We start from the raw sequence: 16,901 nt of genomic DNA on the forward strand, positions 1-16,901 counted from the left end.
AACCCCTTCCTTAGGAGCCTCACAGACTGCACCAAGAAAGCAGCCAGCTTGGGTCGGGGGTTGCCAGGCCCCAAGGATGGCTGACCCAAAAGTCATAGATACTTTTGTTCAGTGGCACATCCTGGAAGAGGGCATCTAGATCCCAGAGCAGCCCTGTGGGCCCTCAGGTTTCAGAGGCCACCCCCTAGTAGGCAAAGCTGGTTGACAGTGGACACTGGGGACAGGAGGTGGGTTGTGGTGCCAATGGCATTACCACATTGGGAGTGTAGATAGGCAAGTAGGAAGTGGGCAGCATTCCCCAGAGGGAGGTCCTGTGTCCCCCACTGGACAGCGCCCTAGGAACTGAGGTACCCCGCAGTAAGTGGAAAGACCAGGCCCTATCCTCTGGGGAGAGGGTTGAGGGCCTTATGGCTCCCCGCTGGGAAGCCTCCCCCTCAACTCTTATGGGGCTGAGAAGGAGGCAGAGGGGCCACAGAGGCCTCTCAGAGGAGGGTGGGTAAGGTGGGCACCACCTCCTCCCCATTGCTCCCTATGCCTGCAGGAGCTAGGCTTCTCTGTGGCCCCAGCCCTGACCAGGGTACCACCTCCCCAGAGTCCCCTAGCAGAGACTTGATGCTGAAGACCTTGCTAGGTAGCAGCGGTGGGCTGGGCTGACCATGCAGTAAGTAGGGGCCCAGGTCCTTGGCAAAGGCCCTGCGCACACACCAGTTCTGCCAGCGCCTGCACAGACAGTGCTGTGTTTTGTGGCCATAGCACCTCTGCCTAAATCAGGCTCATGTCCACCGCCCAGAAGTTGCCTTTGGCCTGGGGCTTTGCAGGGTCCACAACTATACATTTATAAAAATTTGGCATTTGATGTCAGTAGGCATAATCAATAAGCACATACTGAAAGGGATGTTCTATTTATTTGAGGATTTTAAAACAATATAGGTTAAATTATTCAATATTTTAAGTTGTGATAGCAAAGATAGAAGTCAATATCTTCTGGAAAATAAATCTTGATGCTACAGTTATGTTTGCAAAGTGTTAAAGAAAGTAATTTCAAATGCTCCTTATTTCATAATGGTTCTTCAATTCAGTAAAGAAATACAGGATCAAATTCAAAAGTAATCCTTGGATTTTTGTTTTAGCATATGAAAAGTACTTAACTGCAAAATTATTTGCTGTTTTAATAGCTAAAATAAACAAATGAAACTTTTATATGCTCACTAATTATTATGCCTACTGACATCAGATATAATCAAGAGTGAGACAGAAGGATTATTATTTTATTTATTTTAACTGTTCACACTTAGTTTTGCATGCCTGTCTGTTATACTGTAGAAAAATAAGGTTTATTGTGATCTACAAAAGTACTAAAATTTTGTGGAAATTAGATGACAAGGAAAGATGAATCTTAACACAGTGAAAAATATTAAATATATGAGAAAAAAATCTATTTTAGTGGTTTCTTTCTAGTGTTTTGCTTTATAACATTTTGATAGTTCAAGGTTGATGAGCCACTCCCACTACTATTTCTTGTAAATAGATTAAAGCTGGCAGGAAAGAATATGACATGTACCTTTTACAAAGACTCTAGATGTATGACAAATATATTAATAAATTACTATATTACACTTATGAACATATATGACTGAATCAATCCCTATACGGTATATATAAATTTTAGTGGCATTGTTATATTCAGACCATAATCAAAATATTTCTTGAACTATGAATATAAGTAACACAAAAGTCTTGATAATAGCCAAATACATAACTTTTGGGACAGGTGAATAGCTTTTCCCAGTTAGATTCTTCCTTGCAAACCATTTAAGGCTGCAGTTTGAAGTGAAACATCACTGGTACAGTTTGAGACAGCTGCAGCATGCTTTATTTTTACCTTTACACTCTGTGAGTTTATTATAGATTTACTAACACGTTTAATCAAATTCCGGGAAGCTCAGTGGCATGTAAGGTAAATGCTTATTATTTAGTAGACAAAGAAAATGGTCAGTTAAAATAAAGTTTTCAAAACTTAATACAAACCTGTAATATCTTATCAAGATTGGGTTATATTTGTAGATATGACCATGCATAATTAGATCTTAGATACTGTTACCTTTGGGGAGAAAATAACTAGACATTTTTTTATGGAGCTTTAAAAGTACATTGTATAACATCTCATTATATGTAGAAATCTAATTTCCTGTAGCTTTATTTTCTTTGTTAGAATAAATTAGATTATTTTTGTAACATATTGAAGTCAGTTATTGAAGCCAGTTATTTTGCCATTGGATAGCTAATATGACATTGAACATCCTTAATATAACTGGTCTTTGTGGTAATTACAACACACCAAAGAAAAAAGGATCAAATAAGTTGCCCTTGAAGAAGACCTTATGTGCTATAAAAGTGTGTTTATATGTTTATGTTTGCATATTAGAGAACCAAATGCTGATTATGAGCCTAGCAATGCTATATCAGTAGGTAACTAATTGTTTTAATGGTCCCCAGGCATGAACTCTGGTTATCAACATTAAATACCCTCTCTTTGGGCAAGTATTCGTATTTCTTCAACAATCAACATATTACTTGGAATAGATACAATATCCTTTAATACTGAGAATCAGTGCTTCCCAAACATCACCTATTTGATGTGTCACTTTCATAAGTGTTTCCATAACATCTATATTATTAACGTTTTTAATGTATTAAAATATTGTGATTTATTAAGTATCCTTTATAAGTAGACCAGGTATTCTGATAAGTGACTTACATGCAACATTGTTACTGGTAAAGAGTCCTGTCATGTAATTGTTAGTAATCTCATTTCACAGATAAAGGTAAAGCAGCCTGTTGAGTTCACATGACCAGTAAGCCCTAGAGCCAGAATTTAGAGGCTGCCCAGCTTAAAAACACTTTCCCCCATTTAACCTAAACTTCTTTTGTAATTTGTAATGCAATATTTAAGATACACAGAATTTATGAATAATAATAAAGGCTTATGTACCTACCACCAAGCTTAAAAAGTCAAATTTTGGCCAGGTGTGGCAGATCACAAGGTCAGGAGATCGAGACCATCCTGGCCAACATGGTGAACCCCTTCTCTACTAAAATACAAAAAAATTAGCTGGACGTGGTGGCGGGTGCTTGTAGTCCTAGCTACTCAGGAGGCTGAGGCAGAGGAATTGCTTAAACCCAGGCAGTAGAGGATGCTGTGAGCTGAGATCATGCCACTGCACTGCAGCCTGGGTGACAGAGCAAGACTCAGTCTCAACATTACCATTATATCTGAATCTCATTTTACCTTTCCAATCCAGTCACTTGTACGTTAGACCCAGACTTTCACTGATCTGAATGCAGCTCTGTCCTTTGTCAAGACTTTACAAACAAAGTCTATTTCTAGCCTACATTTCACTGGTCTATGTCTGTTCCTTTACTAAAACCACTCTGTCATAATTCATACAGCTTATTGATATAACTCATAATACATACCATAATAGTGCAAATCTGCCTGTTTTATTCTTATTTATTTATTGAGAAGGGGGTCTTGTTCTGTCACCTAAGCTATAGTACAGTGACACAATTACAGCTCACTGTAGTCTCCACCTCCTGGGGTCAATTGATCCTCCCACCTCAGCCTCCCAAGTAGCTGGGACTATAGGTGCATGCCACCACACCTGGCTTTTTTTTTTTTTTTTTTTTTTAAGAGATAGGGTTTTACCATGTTGTCTAGGCTGGGCTTGAACTCCTGGGCTCAAGCAATCCACATGCCTTAGCTTCTGAAAGTAATAGAATTACAGATGTGAGCTGCCATACCCAGCCGTATTCTTATTCATTATCAGGAGTGTCATGGCTGTTTTTGTGCGTTGTTCTTACACATTGATTTTAGAATAAGTGCATAAAGTTCTACAAAATAAATTCTTGGTTTGAAACTGTATTAAATGTATAAATTGATGTATGGTAATCAGAATCTTTAGAAGATTGAACCTTCCGACATTCTATACCGCAACTGATTTTTTTAAGATCTCTTAATGAAGCTTTGAATTTTTCTCAATAAAGTGTATGCATAGCTGTTATATATATATATATATATATATATATATATGTATATATATACCATATATTTTTGATGTCATGAATGGCATCTTCTTTTTTATATTTTCTCCATGTTGCTATTTTATAAAGATGAAATTCATTTTTAAATTTTTTCTAATACTATATTATTCTAAATAAGCCTAACTCTCCTTCCCTTGAAATGTGGCTTTATCTTTATCTCACCAATTTTGGTTTGTAACATATTCGTTTTTGTGTAATTTTAAGTATATTTAAATTTCATCACATTTTTGTTTCCTTTTTATCCATTAATTATTTAGAAGTAAGCCTTTAAATTTCCGAAGATTTGGAATATTTTTGTTTATTTTTAACTTAATTGCCTTAATGGCATTGTGGTCAAAGTGTATTTTGTTTGATATTATTTGAAGTTTTTGAAGTTTGATCTGTCACCTACTTTTTTGGTCATTTTTGTCATTTTGCATATATTACACATGTGGTTGAGAAGAAATACTAACTTAAACCTTAAGTTACTGTTATCTATATATCCAATACATTAAGCTTATTATTCACACTGTTCAAAACTTCAATTGGTTTACTACTCTTTTGCCTCCATTATGCTGGAAACTATGCAGTTTCTGTGATTTTTGCTGACTAGTGTCTCAAGTATATAAATTTTGTTAAATAGTAAATCTAAAGTTAATAATTACCTCTACTTCCTCCTAGGGAAGAAAAAGTGACTGTCATATGCTTTATCTGTACTGCTGTCCTTCTCCTATTTGCATATTCTTGTCCAATGTTTTAATTATAGATTGATTCATTTTTCCTCTTATTGCATGTTATATTTTTAATGTCTTATATTAAACTACATATATTCTAGTTTGTTAACCATTTTTAGTGCATCTTAGACCTTCATTCTGGATCATTTCCCTTTCTGAAAAAAGTACCTTAGAAAGCCGCCAGTGAGGGTCTATGAGAATTTAAACTGAGACACACATTTTTCCTTGTTGTTCTTTAAGGGTCTTGGCTCATGAGGATTTCAGTTCTGACTCCTCACTACACCTGCAAGATTTCCAGACATTCATCATTCACTTACCAATCTGTTTTAGTTCTCTTTTGGTCTTTGGCTAAGGAGATATGCCTTTCTTTCTTGTGACCTCAAGTTTGTATTTTAACAGGTATTTGTGATAATTTTCCCATCATAATGACTAGGCATTTGGAAGTGAAAGGATTTTTCAGAATCAGAATATATCATCTACCATACTGACAGAAATATTTCATATTTGATGTGTTGCCATTTTTCTTATTTTTTAAAAAATTTGCTTACTTAGGATAATATTTAAAAATAATAAATAAGAAATACACATAGGTGTGAAAAGTAAGAAGGATCGTGGCTCTAGAGACTTTATCACAAGTTAGAGGGCAAATGCCAAGGCACAGCAAACAGAGTTGGAGCTTGAACTGGAGGTAATATTTAAGGGGCTTGAGAAAATAATCAGGAACATAGAAGGAGATGGTAAAGGGAGCCAACTGTAAAACTTCCAGGAAAGAAGAGAGCACCAGCAGAGAAAGGATCATTTCAGTTATGAGGTGGAACGGAAGCAGGGGAATGAAGAACTAATGTAGGAGGTAAAGGTAGATACAGCTCAAACTGAGAAAGAGATTCTGAATTCTCAGAGGATACTGGAATATAAGAGAGAAGAATTAGGTGAGCCTGAAGTTAAGGAAGTGTTTAGTGATCATTAAATAAAGAGCATCTTGTGATCAGAGTTCCCATGCCAGGACAATGCAAAGACTCCCGGCTTGCCCTTAAAGACTGCTTTTGACTCAGATGTCAGTCTTTGGTTCCGTCAGCTATGGCTCAGTACTTTTACTTATCAATATTGAGAGCTTCATTCAACAAGTGTACAACTTCTTTAGACATTGATTTATTTTTCCATGTAGTCATATGTGTATTCATTTACTTATTCACCAATTATTTATCGGGTGCCTCTTATATGCTGGTACTGTACTTGATACTACCTGTTACAAAACAAAACACACGATTCCTAGATCTATGTTTTTTAGTGGATTTTCATACACATGTAATAGTAATATGAAATGTATATTCATCTGAAAAATATGAATTATACCTGCCACTCCTACAAGACTGTGTGAGAATAAAATGAAATAGTGTATATCAGAATGCTTTGAAAATATAGCATTGTGCTTTATAACCTCAGTTACTGCATACATGATATGAAGTATTAGATGAGTTACTTTATACTTTTAAAAGTCATCCTTAAATGTCTTATGAGAGAGATGGCTGCCATAAAATATAGTGTAACAACATTTAAAATTTGAATTTTGATTACTGATATTTAGCTTTTCCACCTAACATTGTTTCATGGTGAGTTGGATGAATTTAACTGTTGGTTTTGATACTTGAAGAGTTCAGTTTTATTTGAGTGGTTTTCAAAGTTATGCCTAGGGACTGTTGGTGTTCTCATGAACCTTATTGTCTCCAAGAATTGCCTGATAGACAGGAGAAAACTGTCCATGGAGCAGGAGAAAAACTAAATGGGAAGGAGAATTCTTAGATTGCAGGACTTCAGTAACTTCAGCTAAAGCAGCTCTGCTAGTATGTGTTTAATACAATAGAAGTCTGTGAAATAATTTATTTTAAAAAAGAAGATAGGTACTGCTGCTTTAAAAACTTATTGTATACCAAAATATATGGCACAGTAAATTCTGGTGCTATTACCTCCTAGGAGAAAATTAAAATATGAGATGTGGTTCTACTTCTCTAGTTATTACCTATTTTTAAAATTCGGATAGTACCATAATTGGGCTGAAGGATTATGCAATGTATAGTGAGATTTCAGTATAATACACTAAGAAAAAACAAATTTCAAAGAAAAAGGAAACTAGCAGACTGTTCTATATTGGCCTTAGTTGGTCTGTTATTCTACTGTATTTTATGTTTATTAATTATACACTTGGTATATGAGGTAGATTAAATACTTGTTATTGCTTTTTAGCATTTTAGCTTTAAATAGCATGATATAGATTGTCCAGAGGAATATATATTATTTCTAAGCTCATTGCCTCAGCTTGTATAGTTAATAGACTTTATACTATTTTATTATACTATTCTTAATATCTGTTCAATTTAAAGCAATATGATAAAAAGTTTAAAGTGTATTTTTACTCTATATTTATTTAGAAAATCATCATTTAAAGCTTTGTTTCTTTACTCATTTTGACATATGATTACCTTGATTTCAGCTAGACTACCTTAAAGCATAGACATGATAACCAAGTGTGGATTGATTGATATTTGCTAATTGAATACATACTACTTATGCAGCATAATGAATAAAGAAAGCATAGACCTTGAAGTATCCTCAAGAGGGCATACATGCTATTTTCTTATAATTAGTGGAAATATTTTCAGAGTCTTCTGAATCATCCAGAATAATTAGTTGTATCATGTTACTTTGTAAACTACAACAGATATATCAAGGAAGCATTTGTGTGTATTTATCTTTAATTTTATGACTTTATCATTTGTGATTCATTTACACCGTTTTATGGTTCATACATAATATAACCAATTGTTTTCTCATGTTTTGGTATTCACTGAATATGTACATCAGCTTTTGTTGAAGTACGTATTTGTGTTTGTATGTGCTGCATTTACAATAGATTAGAAATACATGAGCATATATATTTTTAACTGGCTACTTGCAGTCATTAAGACATCTAAAACAGCATTTCTTAGAACAAGTATAAAAACATTATTGGCTTGTTTAGTATTTGAACAGAATAATTATATGCTTTTTACACTATTATCTACCCAGTTCCCAAATCGAAAAACTGGAATCCGTCCAAATTTTTACCTCTCCCCAGTCATCCTCCTAATTCAATGTTTCTAAATCTTTTTTTAATTGTCACTCCCCTAAGGAATCTTTTAGATATTCCTTTCCAAATTGCCCTCCCCACATGAAATTTTAATACTACAGACATATTGTTTATATACTGCAAGCCTTTGGAAGACCACTAATCATTTTATTATCTAAGATTTTTTATTCCCTCTACTTTCACCAAGAATCAGTTATCCCCTTCTGAGAACAGTATCACTCCCAATGGGAATGCATGTTCAAAGGCGTCATCAAGGCCTGCTAATTTTACTTCTCAAAGAGACCTCATGATCACAGATTTAAAATTACAGAAAACAGATGTGTTTACTCACCTCATTTACAATAAAAAGACAAAAAACTTCGTCTAACATGAAACTAGGATTTAACCACATCTGTAAATTATAAGCTTTAGAAAGCAATTTTCAAATTCAGTGAAATCTGTACCAAAATGAGGGGAAATGGCAAAAGTAGATGCTTACTTATTCAGCTATTGAACAGAATGTAAAGCTCTCTAAAATAAATGCCACAGCCTTAAAAAAAAAAAACCCAACGAAATATTTCCTTCTAGAACATGTAGCAGCTAGGGAAAGTTTTAGCCCTAGAGCACCCTGAAACAGCATTTTATACCTCAGAGTAGCAGAGTACATGGACTCAGAAGAGGACCATCTCAGGTCTGCCATTCTGTGGCAGAAGCAGGGTATTAGGGGACTATATACGGGAATCGGTGTGGCAAAAGCTATTCAGTGTAATTTACAAATAAACTGCTATAGCATGATTTTAACATATGTCTTCATTATGGAACCCTGTGAAGATTTTGATAACAACATAACTGGTCTGGCTAATTCTGTCATTTTTTAAAAATAATAATATGACATGGTCACAGTTCCCCAGACATAACAGTATAGTTTATATCAGACTAACTTCTCCACGTATAAAACTACAAAAGCTAAACAAGAACAATGAACAAAAACAGCAAAAACTGTTGGAAGGCATTTGGGAGCAACAAAGCAGGCAGAAATTTGAGTAGTTTCAGTTTTTGAAAGGAGGGAAAAACACAAGGTAAGTGGTAAATTTATCCCAGTTTCCTCTGAAGTTACTTTCCAATTTGGTGACATGGGATAATAGCGCCTTAAGCAGAGGCAGTGGTCTTACTAGGCTGAGAAAATAAATTAACAATTCAGGAACTGACAGAGAAATTGGAAATTATGGGTGGAAAACTTCAAATTTTGCTACAGATTTCCCTCATATGTTGACTGGTAAGCTGTCTGTGCACAGGGAAGATTCCAGGAAAGCAAACAAAAAGCAGCAGCTGGAAGGCCAAAGAGTCAAGCACAAATTTCAGCATCTGCAGGTGCTGGGGAGATGGATTGGACTTCAAGTTTCCAAAGCTAGAGGGGTGTGATAAACACCTTTGTTTTCTTTTACATATCTCAGAAGGGCCAAACTCTAGAGATAGGCATTACACTCTAAGTAATAGCAAGTCTTTAGACCCAAACTCTGCAGGAACAAGAAATCTCTCTGTCAATTAAATGAAAATTTTACCTATTTTGGAGGAAAATAATATCATCCAGAGCCTCCACAGGGTTTTATACACAGTTTTACATCTAATTGAAATTTATGAGTCATGCTTAACAAAGGATAAAAGGACTGCCTGACTAAAAACTAACAAGAGTTATCAAATAGAGACTTGAAAATATTTGTGATTAATATGCTCAAGAAATAAAAGGAGGATGGATTTTTTAGCAGAGACCTGGAATCCATTTTTTACAATTAAATTATAATTTAAAAATTTGTTAAAAATGTAATAGGTAGATTTAATGACGTATGAGAAACCGTCAAACCAAGAATTAGTGAACTAGGCAGTAGAAAGTATATGAGTTAATGCACAAAGAGAAAAGACAGAAACAAGTAGAACATGATGAAAAATTCCAGTGTATATAGAGTCCCAGAAGGAGAGGTAATGGCAGAAGCAATGTTTGAATACTGAAATACAGACTAAGAATTTTCCAAGACTGATAAAAGATATCAAATTACAAATCTAAAATCTTTGCATACCCAGCAATATATTAAGAGAGAAAAAATTCAGCATTATTGTAATCAAAGTACAGAAAACTAAAGAAAAAACATTTCTTAAAAGAATCTCAGGAGAAAAAAGAGATAGTATCTTTGGAGAAGCAAAAATAAGACTAACTGAAGTTTCAGCAGATGTTATGAAACCCCAAGTTCAGTGGACTGGCCAAAAGAAAGAATACTGAAAGGAAAAAAAAAGTCCAACCTACATTTTATGCTTAGTAAATATTATCCAGAAATGTCTTTCAGAAAATAAATGAATGAGTGCATGTATAGATAGACAGACAGATAGATAGATAGATAGGTGATAGATAGATGATAGATAGATAGATAGATAGGTGATAGATGATAGATAGATAGATAGATGATAGATAGATAGATGACAAAGAGAATTCATCAAGAAGAGACCTGCACTACAAAAAAATACTAATGGGACTTTATGCTGAAGAAAAGTATCTCCAGTTGGAAGCACTAGTCTTGAGGAAAGAATGAAGAACTTCAGAAAGAGTTAATAATGATAAAAACATCTTGTGGTAGTTAAAACATATGTAAAAGTGAAAAATATTTTATACTTTATATTTGTATATATACCTGAGTGAAAAGTGGGAGGGGAGTAAATGGAAGTAAGGTGTTGTACAGATCTTGCATTATTTTGAAAGTGGTAAAAATGTCTAACTTAAGGAGGATTTAAGTAAGTCAAAGTGCATATTTTAATCTTTAGGATAGTCACTAATAGCATAATAGAAGAATGAACAACTCAGATGCTAATAGTTGAAAAAACATGCAAAAATATAAATAGCTAATTAGGCAAAAAGGAGGAGTAAACCAACAGATAGGATGACTACAAATAAACAGCAAGTAAGTGGACTTAACTAGATCTATATTAATAATTGCATCAAAAGTAAATGGACTAAATAAAAATGACCAATATTATAGAATGACAGGGGACAATAATACATATTATACAGACAAGCAATATTGTAAACAACTTATGCTGGTAAATTTTCAACTCAGATCACAGTGAGCCATTGTGACTAAATCTGGCCCACTGCCTATTATTGTGAATAAAGATTTGTTGGAACACATCTATGCCCATTTCATTATATACTGTCTATGGCTGTTTTCCCACCACAACAATTGAGTGGTTGCAGCAGAGTCAAGTAGTTGCAACAGAATCAGTATGACCCTCAAAGTCTAAAATATTTGCTATCTGGCCCTTTACAACCCTGGCTTACGTGAAATGTACAAATTTTCTGAAAAGTACAACTTACTAGAAATGTCGTAAGAATGAACTAAAAATCTGAGGAATTCTATATTTAGCCTCTTAAATGATTCCATAATTGTTTTCAACCTTTTCACAAAGAAATGTCCTGACCCAGGTAGATCCTGATAAATAATTACAAATATTTAAAGAATAAATTCTCTGTCTTACACAATGTTTTCCTAAGAAACACTTCGACACTAGGTGAAGCCAGTCTTTCCCTGATACATTTGGTAAGGACATTACAAGATATAAAACTTAGAGCAAAATCTCTCATTAAAAAGAGACCTCAAACAAAATTTTAGCAAATTGATTCCATATAGAGAGGGGGATGATAAATGATGGTTGAAATTATGGATCACTATTTGCAGTTTATATGATTATGCATATAGAAGATTCAAAAATATATATAATATATATAAAATAACTATTAGAATTAATGAATTTAGCAAAGTCACTGGATATAAGGTCAATGTATAAAAAGAAATTTTATTTTTATGTACCAGCAATAAACCTTAGGAAATGAAATTTACAAAATGCCATCAATGTAATTTACTCAGAAATATAAAATACCTAGAAATAAATCCCAGACCTAGGAATAAACTAATGAAATGTGCATGAGCCCTCAACACTGAAGACTACTTACAGCTTCACATAAAACTCAACACATGTATGTATGTGGGAATGAGATTTAATAAAAATTTCAGAGGTAATTACTTTTTAAGGTCCAGCTTACTTAAAGAGATTGAATATAAATAGTGATCTAACTTGAGTGCATTTTTCAGTTCTAACTGATTCTTAGTATCAAAATAAGTGCACCAGATACCTTTAGGAGATATTTAATGCCGCCTTGGTTATTAATCACCAGTCCCTGTGTTACGACCACTGAAAATTAGGATAGATGCCTAGAGTTGAGCTTCTTCGTATTGATCAACAAGTTTCTGCCATATTTACTGTTTGTGATTAGTAACTTGTGTATTGATCCAGATGTAAGTGTAGGGCTCAAATAATTTTTGTTATTTAGCTTTTAATATTTTCATAAACAGCATTGTGAACTTATATGCATTATTATTATTTATACTACTTGTCCCTTCTTAAGGCTTAGAGTAGAATCATGGTAGATTTCTAGGTTCTTTTAGTGGATTGAATATATGTAAATCGATTGTAATTGTTTTTAAGCTAAGTTTGTCATGAAGAGTTGGAACTGCCCTTACATAGACCCTTGTGTCTTCTGAAAATATCCTTGGTTTCTGAAAGGAGAAGGCATTTTAGGACTTGTATCTTTTATCCTCTTTTAAAATGTTGTGTCAACCACCTTACATTGTAATAGTTAGCCAAAGTGTGGCAACTGAAGGTGTAGATTTGATTGTCTTACATCATCCATCACTTGAATATCTGTAAGTAACACCAAGTCTTTTTAGTTTATGTTTGGGAATGTAAGCTTCTGATGTTTTAATTTTATTTTATTTTTAAAAATTATTGTTTAAATTCGTTTATTGGTTGTCTGTCACCATAATTTAATTGATTTTATCCACATTGCTTGTTTGTATTTTACCAGCTATGCAGTCAGCACATATTCTACAATTGATGACATGTTATTGTTTAATTAGCAGCATTTTTCATTCTTAAGAGAGAGACTCCTTACCACCATTCCTGAGTTACTTGGTCTGATAGGCAGGACAATGTGCCCTGACAAAGGGGTCCGTATCTTAATCCTCAGAAAAAAAATGGGAATTGGAATGTCAGATGGAATGAAGATTGCTGTTATCTGACTTTACTGTAGGGAGCTTATATAAAGTTATCCAGTGGGCTCAGTGTAGTCATAAGAGTGCTTATAAGTGAAAGAAGGAGGCAGCAGAGTCAGTCAAAGACAGAGATGTGACAATGAAAGCAGAGGTCACAGTGATTCCACATGAGAAAGACTCAACCAGTCATTGTTCCCTTTACAACAGAAGAAAGGGCTGTGAGACAAGGAATTTGGGCAGCCTACGTTAACTAGAAAAGGCAAGGAAACATATTCTCCCCTAGAGCCCCCAGACAGAATGTAGCCCTGCTGACACCTTGATTTTAGGACTTCTGACCTCCAGAACTGAAAGATAATAAATTTGTGTTGTTTTAAGCCACCAAAAAAATTACGTAAAATAATGATATATCCTAATACTGATGGCAGCTTTGATTTGACTGAATGTGTGTAGATACTTGATTACCTTTTCCATTTAATGCTTGTTTCATACCAAATAATATGTGTAATTTATAATGTGGACCAAAGTGTTATTACACCAGATTTCATTTTCTCTATCAGCATGAGGTACCCCAAATTCATTTATTTTTATGGTTGATAATATTTCATTGTATGGATTTAACACATTTTGTTGATATATTCATTAGTTGATGGGCATTTGGTTTGTTTCTACTTTCTGACTTTTGTAAATAATGTTGATATGAATAGTTCATATATGTTTGTGTGGATATATATTTTCAATTCTCTTGAGTGTATACCTAGGAATGGAATTGCTGGATCATATGGTAACTCTAGTTTACCTGTATTTAACTAAAGTACCAACATATTTTCTGAAGCAGCTCCATCATTTTACATCCCCATCAGCAATATTGAGGGTTTAAGTTTCTCCTAATTCTAGTCAATATTGTTATTGTCTATTTTTTATTATAGTATCTTAGTACATTTAAAGTAGAATATCATTGTGGTTTTCATAAAGCTGCTCTTAAGCCAAAATTATCAAACTACTTTGTTATCTTCAAGAATTCACTTTGATTGTGAATTTAGATTCATTTATTAAAGTTCTTCTGAGTTAGAAATTTTTTGAGAAGCAGTTTTCCTTAAAAGGATAGCATTTTTAAAGTATTAGAAGTTCAGTTTCTTTCTTCTCTGGGGATTCTTTAATTCTCTATGCTAGAATTATCTAAGTACTTATACAGATCAATCAGAACAGGAGCTCTATAAAATTTAAAATATTCTACTGTAAACACACTTGGATATGTGTATTTATTGCAGCACTATACACAATAATAAAGACTTGGAACCAACCCAAGTGCCCATCAATAATAGAATAGTTAAAGAAACTATGGCACATATACCCATGGAATACTATGTAATCATAAAAAAGGATGAGTTCATGTCCTTTGCAGGGACATGGATGAAGCTGGGAACCATCATTCTCAGTAGACTAACACAGGAACAAAAAACCAAGCACCACACGTTCTCACTGATAAGTGGGAGTTGGACAATGAGAACACATGGACACAAGGAGGGGAACATCACACACTGGGGCCTATTGGGGGTGAGGGGCTAGGGGAGGGATAGCATTAGGAGAAATACCTAATGTAGATGATGGGTTGATGGGTACAGCAAACCACCATGGTACATGTATACCTGTGTAACAAACCTGTACATTCTGCACATGTATCCCAGAACCTAAAGTAAAATAAAAAAGAACCCCCCCAAAAATCTAATTTACCCCATAAATATATACACCTGCTATATACCCATAAAATTAAAAATTAAAACATTTTTTAAAACAAAAAAATTAAAATTAAACACCTTGGGATCTAGTATTTGTTTATTTGGACAGCTATCCCTGTGGTATACACAAAGTAAGAGATTTTTTTGTCACTAATTGAAAAGATTATTTTTTAGCAAAGAGAATTAGCAGGTTCAGTGTTACCAGTCAGCTATAGAGTTAAAATTAACATCGTAACCTAAACCTAGACTTTAAAGGGTTTTTCTTCTTTCAGTGTCAACAATATATTTCTTGAGTGATGTGAGTTTTTAGTAGCATGCAGAAAAGTATATATATGCAAAAAGTTTAACAAACTACATTTTCTGTCATCTACCATCCGGCTTTCAATGTATTCCTGATACATTGAAATCTGTTGGCCAGCCATCTGACAGATTTCACCCATAAATAGATTCCTTATTGTCACCTCCACTAGTTGGTAATGTATTATTAGTCATAAGCAATGCAGAATCAGAGCCAGTCTTGCCAAGACCCAGAACCAGAAAGAAACAAAACAAAACCAAAACACACATAGAAAACCAGAGTTATAAAAAGGAAAACAGAAAGAAGACTGTGTTGTTGCCTCTTGAGATTAAATTTAGAAGCCAGGAAAAGGCATGGACTTACAGAGCCCATGAAATGCCTGCTTGGACAACACAGCTAATTGGCTTAAGTAGGGAATTCACTACTTAAGTGTCTTTGGTGGGACTTCCAGTACTATCAGAACGTAATTCTCAACATCAAAACATAATCACCAGAAAAATAGCAAATGTTGGAGCTTTAATTAACTAATTTGTGAGAAAACCAAGAGTATAGCAAGCTGTTTCCAAAGATGTTACAAGAAACCCTTGTAATTTTGTACACACACAAATAGTTATTGGGGGGAAATGGAACACTGAAATTAGATTACTAAGTTAGATTCAGAACTGGATAATGTGTTCTGTGTCATTAAAGCTATGATGTATTGGTTATCCTCTCTAGAGCCAGATATAATCATTTGCCTTTTATCAGTTTTTTTTGTTTTTCAAATTAACATCTAACTTTGCAAATAATTATAATGCTTGGACTATAATTAGTAAATACTAAGTCAAAAAATTTACATTTTTATAGAGAGTCAAATGACCCTTAGGTGGGTTTGTTAGGGAATGCTCAAGAAAAGTATCCAGGAAACTGATTTGTTTGGTTGACTGGGTTTGTCTTATTTTTAAAATTGGATATTTTTTTCTTACTCTGAGCAGTTGGGTAGATGGGTATCTATAATGTGATACCGAAGATTGGAGAGGGAGCAGGTTTCTTGAGGGATTGAACACTTTGTTTGAGAGCCTTATTAGATGTATCCAAGCAGATATGTCAGTTGACCACTAGATATATAAATCTAGAGTCCAGGGCTGAGTTCAAGGTGGAGAAAAACAATTGGGATCTGTATTACATAGATAGTATGTAAAGCTTGGGACCAGACGAGACATCTGTGGAGTTCATTTCTTATGGAAGAATATAGGCTAAAGGGCTGCGCATTGAGGAACTCCTACATTTAGTGATAAAAGAGGACCAAGGTCCTGCCAGTGAGACACAGGTTTGGAAAATCCATGAGAATAAAATATTTCAAGACAAGAAAATCAAATGTTTTGACAAATGCCTGACATATTGAGAGGTTAAAAGGATAAGATGGGATAAGTAACAAGATTTTGTTATGTGAAGTTGTTAGCAACTGATAAAAGACAGTTTTAGTGAAGTGTTAGGAACAAAGCCTGATTCAAATTCGTTCCCCCCAAAATAGGATGAGAGGATATATAAATAACTACTTAAGATTTTTCAGCAAAATGTCTAGAGGAAGAGATGGGATCAAAAAGAAAGGGATTTCGTTTGATTTTTAAAGATGGGTTATACGGATCATTTTTTCACTTTCTACTCATAAATCAATTCATTTAGCAATAGGAAGGGGGCTGTAGCAGTTTTAGTGATGCATAAGGTGCATGCTGTTATGTAATATCAGAATTGTAATATAACCAGTACAAAATATAAAACAAAGCGCCAGGAGACAACAGTCATGAAGCTAGAGAGGACTGAAAAGCTTTATTAAGCAGAAAGCCTTAAGGTGCATCTCAAAGGATTCAGATA

The 16,901-nt window shown here is 34.2% G+C and overlaps 1 protein-coding gene and 1 pseudogene across 50 annotated transcripts in view; one reads left to right on the forward strand and one right to left on the reverse strand.

Moving 5' to 3' along the window:
• Positions 1–16,901, forward strand: part of LOC108295309 (regulating synaptic membrane exocytosis protein 1) — a 224,059-nt gene that overhangs the window by 137,704 nt on the left and 69,454 nt on the right. The gene's annotated exons all lie outside the window — the stretch shown is intronic.
• Positions 20–852, reverse strand: LOC119469343 (annotated as a pseudogene).

Source organism: Cebus imitator, unplaced genomic scaffold (genome assembly GCF_001604975.1).
Source record: "Cebus imitator isolate Cc_AM_T3 unplaced genomic scaffold, Cebus_imitator-1.0 Scaffold630, whole genome shotgun sequence".
Classification (NCBI taxonomy): Eukaryota; Metazoa; Chordata; class Mammalia; order Primates; family Cebidae; genus Cebus; species Cebus imitator.